The 11,687-nt window shown below is 39.5% G+C and overlaps 1 long non-coding RNA gene across 18 annotated transcripts; it reads right to left on the reverse strand.

Annotated features, from left to right (window-relative positions):
* Positions 1-86: 86 nt before the first annotated feature.
* On the reverse strand, positions 87-9,432 carry LOC125551838. Of its 18 annotated transcripts, none has more exons than XR_007303239.1 (12): positions 8,792-9,432; positions 8,031-8,209; positions 7,129-7,338; positions 5,831-5,903; positions 4,791-4,930; positions 4,556-4,705; positions 4,265-4,308; positions 3,913-4,047; positions 3,163-3,228; positions 1,555-1,846; positions 962-1,010; positions 87-421 (listed from the first exon to the last, which is right to left on the reverse strand). It is a non-coding gene; the product is annotated as an uncharacterized LOC125551838 (long non-coding RNA). The 18 variants fall into 18 exon arrangements; XR_007303237.1 differs by having other exon boundaries at positions 4,791-4,966; XR_007303236.1 differs by having other exon boundaries at positions 4,791-4,966; positions 5,831-6,442.
* Between the last annotated feature and the right edge of the window lie 2,255 nt (positions 9,433-11,687).

The following is an 11,687-nucleotide window of genomic DNA, read 5'->3' on the forward strand; positions in this document are numbered from 1 at the left end:
ATATAAATAGCATGATATTGCGGCCTGCCACACCCCACCCGGTCCCGTTTTAGCTAATCCGGTAATATACAATAGATATCTTGGAATTTTTAACGATCCAACATATGGTATATATTTATTGAGTCTAACAATCCAACACCTAGTAGTATTACTCAAAAAGCATAAGATAATATTTACTTACAACAGTAATGGTCCAATTCAAAACATCAAATCTCGTTACAGACCATCGGTGCATTTATTAACAATTGTAGCATGAAATACCTAAAGATCAAGGTTCCGTACTATATACCAAAAGCAGGCCATACAAGTTATTTATTTACACTGCTTTAATACAGCATTGTACTAAACTATGTAGTTGGCTATGAGTAGCTTGCTCCAAACACCTTGTCATCTGATTTGCTTGATATTGCGATGGACGCATCTATTGAAAGACATCTTGTGTTAGCCAAATTATGCATATAGTGTGTGTATGTATAGCAAGAAAACAATTTCATGCACTGGCCCCCTATGAAAGGTTTTGGGCAGTGGGTGATAGGTGGTCATCCTAATCCTTAAAAATGAAGACATGTACAAACTTCCTTAAAGTTTGGTAACTATTTCAGAGGGCATGGTTATGTCCATCCTAACTCGTGAGATCTTATGTGTTTTCAAATCACATTAGTTATTACTGGTCCTTTTCGTAACATAGTCAGATAAAAGTAAAAAGCACAAGATTATATGATAAATTCAAATACTTCTGACCAAATCCACGACCAGTTCAATGTTTGGCTTATAGAATGATTGGATACTACACCACTGATAGTTTTAATAACTAATATATGAGAAATTCAAATACTTTTGATTGAGTCCACAGTGAGTTCAATGTCTGGCTGACGGAATGATGGGATACTACACTACTTAAAATTCGCACTCAGTAAGACTTGAAGGAATATGATATGTTGTCACCAATTTACTTACTTACCCTCCTTCCCTGATGATGTGAAGTGTAGCAAAGTTTGGTGAGATTAGGCCTGAACAGATATAAGAAAAGAGCATGAGGAAGAACAAATAACATATACATCTTTTATCGACTTGTCATAGATAATGTAGGATAAACGAACTAAATGTGCTTTGAAAAATAATGTGAATTTCCACCACCTAAACAATTGAGAGATTAGTCATAATCCAAAAGCATTGTTCTCTATAGAACACTAATTAGACCATGTGAAATCAGAGCAAGAGTTTGACACGAACAATAGGCAACAAACTGGAGCTAACAATGCAATGTGGTCTAAAGAAGACAAATAGACAATGGATTGGCCAAGCTATTGACATCCCATGCAACATTTATCTGATTGTTCTTATTCTGTATGGGTAGTTGTAGACTGGAGCTAACAAAATTTAGGAATAACAGGCAGTGCATATATGTGAGTGATGGTCAAGCATAGCAGTTGAAGCATAAAGAGAGCATATTGGAGAGGAAAACACAATTTACGAACCCAGACTGAGCTGCGGGTGTTCATCCTACTCTACTGAAACAAATAAAAAAAGGGTAGGGTGTAGGATCTGCTATACCAAGGGCATGCAGAGGTAGCAGAAGTGGAGATCCTCTCAGCACGTGGTTCATGCCAGATCTCCTCACCCACCAATGGAAGGTGCTCGTCCAGAATAGATGGGGTGCCCAAGAATCAAGCGAGGAAGAAGACCACCGGGAGGATGGTAGTGAGCTCGCCCACCAAACCCTGGGTCAGGGCCTGGGGCAGCCCGGCGTGACGGAACCCACTAAAACATATAGGCCACCGTAGCGGCTTGAGAGGAGGGGCGACGGGGGATGGACCTCAGGCCACAATAGCAATAGAAACATAATCTGAAGCAAGATTGATCAGGTTGCTTTTTTTTTAACTGATTAAGAACTGCTACAATTTATGCTGCCAATGCATGGTTACATTGTAGTCAACAGGGACTGGTAATGAAATAAAGAAATGACTAAATTGTAGAGGAAGCTCATAACTAAAAGGAAACTGCAAGAAAAGTAACTACCTGAAGAAATAGGAACCACAACAACTATCTATATCAATTGCTCCCTCTGAATCTCTATCAATCATCTACTTCCTTTGGATGAATAGACGTAAATAACAACAAAATTCACCCTAGAAGAATAGAGTACAAAACAAATATAGTCAACAATCTAAAGGTACCACCGACAGTAAACATCATAGCAAATAAACACCATATAGAAGCATGACCCTTTATTAGAAAGTGTCGTGCGTGACCTATGACTGAAACTACAATCAGGATAAAGCACAAACACAAACGATGTAATAAACTGGGTGTTCCTGGGTGTTCACCATATTGTTTCCTATAAAGCAATAGTGTAGGTTGATTTTCTAATATATAACTTTCATACCATTGATTAGAGGCAATAATACAAAGTGATTTTCTAAATCGTTCATACCATTGATTAGAAGCAATAGTACAAACTGATTTTCTAAATCTTTCATACCATTGATTAGAATCAATAGTACAAACTGATTTTCTAAATCTATAGCTTTTATCACATCTTCACCAATTTCTTGGTACCATTTTTTCTATAGCACCCAGTCATGTTGATCCTCTATCTGTATATGCTTATCCATATCAGAAAGTCTAAATTCAACTAATTCAGTTAGGCTCTAATTGTCCAAATTTTAGCAGTCAATGCTATTAACTTTTCTTATATTGTATCCTGTGCTCTTAAAAGATGGCATCCAATCGGAGATGAGGATTGTGCGTGTGAGGGGGGGGGGGGGGGGGGAAAATCTTCTATATCTAAATAGGGGCACCCCACTAGCTGATTTTCCTGGCTTCTCGTGAAGCCACGTCACCCGAATTGTTTTAGCCATTGATGCAGTATCCCTCGACAGCCCGCAACCGTCTGATTAGGATCCATGTGCCAACTAAGTTAAGTTCTTCTTTATCTGTTTACCTAGACTGCACAAAAAATGGGCACATCCACCCAGCACCTACAAACTTATTTTCTCATGGATACCGAGTAACATGTTTGTTTGACTGACTAACGACGTGGATAACCGACACTTTTCAAAATGGACTTTGTACTTTAATTCAAACAACATATAGTCAACCACGCAACATCCTCTATTCTTCTTGCACATAGATAGGAAGAAGAAGAGAACAAAACTGTACCTGTCAATGCCACTTGCCACAACCACTATGTGCGACCCCACGCAGCGATCCAATGGAGATTAGCAACTGCGAAACAATATATAGATAGTAAAGAAACAACATACTGTTAATCAGTTAACATGAACCTAAGAAAAATGATAAAGAAGAGGAGAAAGAGGAAACAGAGAAATCAAAATCCTAGGAACAAATAACCATATGAGCAATAATGTTCCTATCAATCGAACCAGAATAAACATGAGTTAACCTTAGGAAAGGATATGAATAATTCAGACACACCATTGCAACAGGTGAAAAATTATTCAGTACAACAGAATGGCGTAATCGAAGAGGGGCAGACAACACATAAAACAATGCATGTTTGATAGGCTAATTTATTTATCACAGGAGTGTAGCGGAAGTGGATGATTGCTAACAATAGCATGTCACTACAGATATATTTTCAAGCCAAATGAATATGTTCTACAAAAAAGCCAATTCAAGGCCCGACATTGATAAAGCTGCAGCGAATAAAGGGTTAAAAGATATAGCTTTCCATAAAGAGTATGATCATTGGGAAACCACACAAATATCAGTAAATTAGGCATTTTTAAATTTCCTCATGTGATACCCAATAAATTGCATACGTTCTTGTCTAGAGGTACCCACTCATATTGCAAGCAAGCCACCAACCAGCAATAACGTAGATTTGTGAATCCAAGTTGCCCAGATCAAAAAAAGTAGAGCAGGACCGATTAATGGTTCCTGGTATACCTTGCATGCCGGTGACACCATAGACCGTAAGGCTCGTGCATTTGTCGCTATGTGGTTGAGAAAAGCTCCCTACGCACGCTTGAATCCATTGCATGTCGAGAGTAAGCACGACACCATGTAGAGCGATTGATGAAACTGCAATCAAGTGGACAAATTTAATAGAAAATTCACGAGTATGTGCTCATGTATATCTATCATGTATCAAAGTATTTCTTCTTTTCTTATCATAATCAAACAAAAGCATAAGAAGACATGAGCTATTATATTCAGAATTTTATTCAAGACATGAGTAATCAAAATACTACTGAGCGCACAGTCAATATTAGGAAGTAAGCAAGTGTTGGTTACTTACTCTCATGGTAACTAAGAGTAGAGCAAAGCCTAATGGAATTTTGCCTGCACATCAACATGACAAAAACACAGAAAATGTCATATATACAAATAGAAGCATAATAAGTGGTTTTAGAAAATATATCAAGGTGCAAAGATAAATAGAACTACTTTCAATATATATAGTAGATGCCAATGCAAGGGACACACAGTTTGAACCTAATTAATTAGGTGGCAACACAGTGAGGCCAATCATTATATCAAATTGTGAGCCAAAGAAAGAAGGGAAGTAAGTTGTGATGGTTAAAGATACCTGAACTTCTTTCCTCTGTATCCACATGCAGTGCAGCAGCAACCATCTCCATGTGGCAGAGATTTTTTGCCACGTCTATTGCAGGAAACAAACCTCCATGACTCCCCGGGGACCATATTTTATGACGACAGTGCATCTGAAACCTTCAAGCTTCACAAGGAGAGGGAACAATCATTACATAGACCAACTGGGTGCATGCATAAGAACCAGCAAAGCATAGGAGATATGAACTAACCAAAACGGGTACGCTCTCAATGCACAGGGCTCAGCCAGTGTCTTAAGATCAATCTGGTTTGCAGGGATGTGCACCTTTGCTGGTTTGTTAGTAGCTTCAAGAAGTGCAAGTGGCTCGCCAGCTCAAATCGATCCATGAATCTTACAGAATCAAGACAGATTGGTAACTCTAATGACCTAACTTCCAAAAAATTGCTAACATGCATAAGTGGGATAGCGTATCAAAATAGGATCATACATGTGTTATACCTAACATATGCAAATATATTAGACTTGCATAGCTGGGAACTGGAAGATGTCATTAAGCTAAAACGGTAGCGAAGCCACCAAATCAGAAATACAATCAGTTCTAAAAGTTATGATTTTCTGTACTTTGTTCTATAGTCCTGTTATATATGATGATCTACTGATGGTCAAATGCAACAATGCTAGAAATTACTTTGCATCTGACTGAAATTTATTTAACCTCCCTAAAGCATGAACCAGGCCTGCTCTTAGGTACCAGCTTTGTTAGTCGAGCAAGTGCATGTATACTCTTTTTATGATTTCCTTCTGATGTCGGAAATATGGAGTTTTTACCACCTCACTCCCAAACAGCAGATACACAGTGGCAGGCAACATCATCTTGTGTTGTATTACTACCTTACTCTCACAGAAAGCACATACATCATGCTCATAAAAATATAAAGAGCCGGCGAAGCTTACATCAGCAATGGCACCAGGAATAACCACAGAAAGCTCATCTAAACTTTAAATTTCCCAAGCGTTTTCCTTTCTCTCATGAAGTTAAGCTTCAGTATTACTCTCACAGGAAGCACAAATCATCACAACAAATTAAACCAAGCTATGTGATGAGCACAACTACTTCAAAGTATAGGATATTTTCAAAGAAATTCTAATATGCCTTGGTTGTAATGATTAAGGAACAACCCCAAAACCACCAACACACACCAAACAAAGGACAAAAAATGGATATTAGATGAAGAATAATAGATATCAACACATAACAAGTAACGAAAAATAAAGCAGGGCGTAGTTTACCTTATGAACCAATCAACAACAGCAAGGTCCAACAGTTTCCAACAGTGAACAGGATTCCAAGACCACTTACAAACTGAAAGAAACAAACCAACAGAAAGTAAAAAGATAAAAAAACATTAACCAGGAACTATAAATTTGAGCACAACCATCTCAGAGAGTTGTTACTGGGGTCGTAGCATGAGTGAAAGCGCATTAGTATTATTACTTATACTCATACAACATTATTGTTTTAACTGAACTAAGCATCCGACAGTGTGTGAACAAACACCATTTTGACAAACCAATGACAAAAAAAACATTTTGGATCTACTGTTAACTCGATTCGGTTTCGAAGGTAATGCTGGTTCAAGTGAGCAGTGCAACCTGCAATACTCTGGGCATGAAAAGGACACACAAAATTGGCCAGTCACAATCATGTGTATGTGTGGCCCTTAAAAAACTGCAGTTTCAAATAGCAAAAGAGATTCGGTCTCAAACTGCAGTTTCAAATAGCAAATAAAAAATCATGTGTATGTGTGACCCTGAACGCCGTCCAACCGGCGAGGAACCGCGTCGGAGTTGCGCCTTGCACCGTCCCGCCGACGAGCACGAACGCATCAAACAACCAAGCGACTTGCACGGAATACATGTCAAACAATATAAATAATCAGATATGCTATCACAACAGGCGAATAGACATCTAGTATAACAGAACAATGTAATCGAAGCAGGGCTAGGCAATACAAAAAGCAATGCATATTTGATAGACCAGTTCATCTATCACTGGAACTGTAGAGTATCTAGATGACTGCTAATAATAGTACGTCACTGCAGATATATTTGTAGGTCAAATGGAATCTGTTTTGTTAAAAACCCAATTAATGGCCTGACTTTGATAAAGCCACAAGATGCTACAGGGTTAAAGGAGACGACGCGAAGGCGAGCACAGATGGCGGAGGCGGCGAGGTAATCTATTCAGGAACTAAAATAAATAAATTCCTTACCTACTGCATTTTGCAAACCATTCTCGTGATCGCCTTGGACAGAGGTTAATCAACATGGTGTATTGAAACCCAGTTATAATTTAAAAGATTCATATTGTGGACTGCCGAATGACTTATACACAGGTCAACCGACGTGGTTTACTGAACCTCAGTGATAACCTAAAAGATTCATATTGTGGACTATCAAACATAAGGAAGCTACAGATCCACACTCACCTAGGATGAACCGGGGCATGCCTATACATGCTCCATTCAAATGCTTAACGCTACACAGATCAAGATGGAAAGGAACAAATCAGGCAGAAATCAACTCACCCACATCACCAATATAAGAAACAAACCAAAGATATTTTCCCCCGATAGCACGAACCCGCAGCCACAGCACAAAAACCCTCCTAGAAATTGAATTTGGCATCGACCTGGACTGCGAGCTATGAGGAGGGCTGCTCGGAGATCATGTCTCCTCAGCGACACATGCCATCTTAGGGTGTCTAAACATCTCTCTCCAGGCCATAGCTGACACCACTACAAACAAAAGGGAAAGGTTTCAATGAGTACAAGTAAAGGAAAAAAAGGCCAAGAACAATTAAATAAGTGAATAGTTGCCATACTTTGAGGATACTCTAATCAGATAAAATGAAGCTAAATATGTAAATAAAAGTTTCAGACCTATCCTCTGTGCAATTATTAGAGTTGTTATTTTTAGTAAGCACAGTATCATTGGTCTCAAATTTGAATATCTGCTTCTGGCCTTTTGCAGCTGAATCGACCACAAAACAACAATCCAAAAATTTACCATTACCTCACATATATGTATAGTGGCAGTTCCAACTTTCAATGGTCAATGACAAATAGATAACATATCATTTGATGTTGCAATCAAAGGATAGTAAATTTTTATTTCCACAATCCCAAGATACATATGCATTAAATATTAGAACACGCTAAATTTTATAGTTACTCACTCCCTTGCAAAACTGGAAATAATCGCATACTGGTTCATGGAAGGACCACATCAATTATAATATCATGCTGCTAATAAATCCTTATTCGCCTTGCACTTCTCTTTGTTCCAGTTATCTCAGGACCAAAACAACATCCTCTAAGTAGAAACCCTATCTATACAATCAAATTAAGTATACTTAATAATGCACCAATTGTCGACCAAGGAAGTAACTAATGCACCAATTGAACATAGTAATGCACCAGCTTACTACCTTGTTGTCGACATTATCCGTGTCAGTGAGCCCATTGGATACTCTTTATTCTAGATCAAGATGTGCATTGATCTTTGCAGAAGTCTTGTGCTGGACATAAATAAAGTCCACCTAGTTTAGCAAGCTTCAAGCATTAAATGTGATGAACAGAAACAACAAGAGAGAACTTCTCCAACAACCTGAATACATCACATAGCAGAACAAAAAAATGATTAGCTACTTAAGGCAACAATTAGGGTAAACCAAGATAATGATTCAGTAGAAAAACACCAGGTCATACATTAGAAGACCAGATATATACTACTTTAGTAATATGGTAACCTATGCATCATACAAACACACACCCTGTTGATAAGAATTGCAAAAATGAGGGAGACCTTGTAGATTGATTCTCCTATGTTAAATTATCATTTATAACCCTATGGGTTACTAAGAAACATACAACCTATTGTTTATTTACATGTTAATTTGCACAGCCTGGAACTGTAGATTAAAATACCCTGCTATTTATATCCTTTTTGAGTTTAAATATCCTGCTAGTAAAAAGAGAACCTTGATCTAATTAATTAACCTAGAACAGAAAGTTAAAATACCCTACAATTGCTGTGAAAAAAGAACTTAGATCTAATCGAATAATTTCACCTTCCTATAGATAGGTATGGACCGTGGAGAACCTAGGCAACAGTTAACTATCCGCATGTACACTGCAACCTAAAAATGGCATCCCAAAGGGCATTAGCCTAAAAAGCAACTACACTCACGATTTAGCACGAGGTGATGCACCTCTATTAGCTGTTGACCTCGTCAAGTAAGCCATGAACCGTAGTGGAGATGGGCGCTGGAGCTGGAGGCAGCAGAGTTGTACAATCACCATTGTGACATTGTGAAGGCGACGACGACGGCTGTGTTGGCCATCAGATGTGCCGCACGCGCGAGCTCGATGGGGAGCAGCGGCGCAAGCGCCCACCACCGTCTGGTGCCCCTCCATGACTCGAGCACTCTGCGGGGTCGGAGCAGGAGGGCTTGGGAGCCGCCGACGTGCCCGGGGACGAGCTCGTGGACGGGGAGGGCGGGCGCCCACTCGCCGTCGCGCAGCACGGCAGCGTGGTCGGAGGAGAGGAGGCGCGGGACGGGTGGGGGGAGGAATCTCGCCCATGGCCTGCTGCTGCGCCGCCTTGCCCTGCTGCTGCTCCTCCCCGCTGCCGCCACCGTCGGGCTCCTCGTCCTCCCTCCGCTGCTGCTCATCGTCGTTGGGGGGGCTTTGTTGCGGCGGAGCTGGCCGCCGACGGCGCGGTTTGAGGAGGTGGGCGGCGGCGGCGGCGATGTGGGTGGGAGGACAGGAGGCGCGCGGGAGGAGAGGCGGCTGCGGGAGGGAGGGAGAGAGGAGGAGGCGGCTAGGTCTCCGCCACAGGAGCGCCCCCCTTTTATACCCCCACAACGCGAAATAACCAAAATGCCCTGGTGGGGCCATGGATATTGCATTCTGTTGCCATTGAAATTTTATCCGATGACCGAGGTTGATCCGGTAAATATCCAACGACCTACAACGATTTGGATCGAGATCCGACGGCCTGTATCGCAAGGAGATTTCGATCTGACGGTCCACAATCCAAACGCACGAGGAGGCTCCATTTTGCTTCAGACTCTAACAAGGGGGTACCATATTTCTTCTTGACAGTAGGAAGAGAAAATTCAAAACCTCCAAATATATTCGATGGAATTTTTCCGATAGAATTGATACTATGAATTTGAGGTTGTTTCCTCGGAAAGTGTACCGTATACTCATTACCATTAACATGAAAAGTGACATTGCCTTTGTTGCAATCAATAACAGCCCCTGCAGTATTAAGAAAAGGTCTTCCAAGAATAATAGACATACTATCGTCCTCGGGAATATCAAGAATAACAAAGTCCGTTAAAATAGTAACGTTTGCAACTACAACAGGCACATCCTCACAAATACCGACAGGTATAGCAGTTGATTTATCAGCCATTTGCAAAGATATTTCAGTAGGTGTCAACTTATTCAAATCAAGTCTACGATATAAAGAGAGAGGCATAACACTAACACCGGCTCCAAGATCACATAAAGCAGTTTTAACATAGTTTCTTTTAATGGAGTATGGTATAGTAGGTACTCCTGGATCTCCAAGTTTCTTTGGTATTCCACCCTTAAAAGTATAATTAGCAAGCATGGTGGAAATTTCAGCTTCCGGTATCTTTCTTTTATTTGTAACAATATCTTTCATGTACTTAGCATAAGGATTCATTTTAAGCATATCAGTCAATCGCATACGCAAAAAGATAGGTCTAATCATTTCAGCAAAGCGCTCAAAATCCTCATCATCCTTTTTCTTGGATGGTTTTGGAGGAAAATGCATGGGTTTCTGAACCCAAAGTTCTCTTTCTTTACCATGTTTCCTAGCAACAAAGTATTTCTTATCATAACGTTGATTCTTTGATTGTGGGTTATCAAGATCAACAGCGGGTTCAATTTCTACATCATTATCATTACTAGGTTGAGCATTATTATGAACATCATCATTAACATTTTCATTAGGTTCATGTTCATTACCAGATTGTGTTTCAACATCAGAAATAGAGATATCATTTGGATTATCAGGTGGTTCAGCAATAGGTTCACTAGAAGTTTGCACAGTTCTATCATTTTTCTTTTTCTTATTTTTAGAAAACCTAGGTGCATTAATATTATTTCTCTGAGAATCTTGCTCAATTCTCTTAGGGTGGCCTTCAGGATACAAAGGTTCCTGAGTCATTCTACCAGTTCTAGTAGCCACTTTAACAACATAATCATTTTTCTTACTATTCATCTCATTGAGCAATTCTTTTTGAGCTTTAAGTACTTGTTCTACTTGAGTGGTAACCATAGAAGCATGTTTGCTAACAAGTTTAAGTTCACCTCTAATATTAGCCATATAATCACCCAAGTATTTAATCATATCAGCATCTTGTTTTAATTGTCTACCAAAATAAGTATTGAAGTCTTCTTGCTTAAATATAAAATTATCAAACTCATCCAAACATCGACTAGCAATTTTAGTAGGAGGGATTTTAGCTTTGTCATATCTATAGAGAGAATTTACCTTTACTACCTGTGTCGGGTTATCGAGGTCTGGAGGTTCTTCAATACATAAAGGATTAAGATCATATATTTCTTCATCAGGCGGTAAATTAAGACCATGTATTTCTTCAATAGGAGGTAAATTCTTAACATCTTCAGCTTTAATACCTTTTTCTTCCATAGATTTCTTTGCCTCTTGCATATCTTTAGGACTGAGAAATAGAACACCTCTCTTCTTCGGAGTTGGTTTAGGAATAGGGTCATTAATTGGAGCAGGAGCTGGCTCAGGAGGTGCCCAATTATTTTCATTTGTCAACATATTATTCAATAAGATTTCAGCTTCATCCGGTGTTCTTTCCCTGAAAAGAGAACCAACACAACTATCCAGGTAATCTCTGGAAGCTTCGGTTAGTCCATTATAAAAGATATCAAGTATTTCATTTTTCTTAAGAGGATGATCAGGCAAAGCATTAAGTAACTTGAGAAGCCTTCCCCAAACTTGTGGGAGACTCTTTTCTTTAATTTGCACAAAGTTGTATATTTCCTTTAAAGCAACTTGTTTCTTATGAGCAGGG

The sequence above is a fragment of the Triticum urartu genome, chromosome 4 (genome assembly GCF_003073215.2).
Source record: "Triticum urartu cultivar G1812 chromosome 4, Tu2.1, whole genome shotgun sequence".
Lineage (NCBI taxonomy): Eukaryota > Viridiplantae > Streptophyta > Magnoliopsida > Poales > Poaceae > Triticum > Triticum urartu.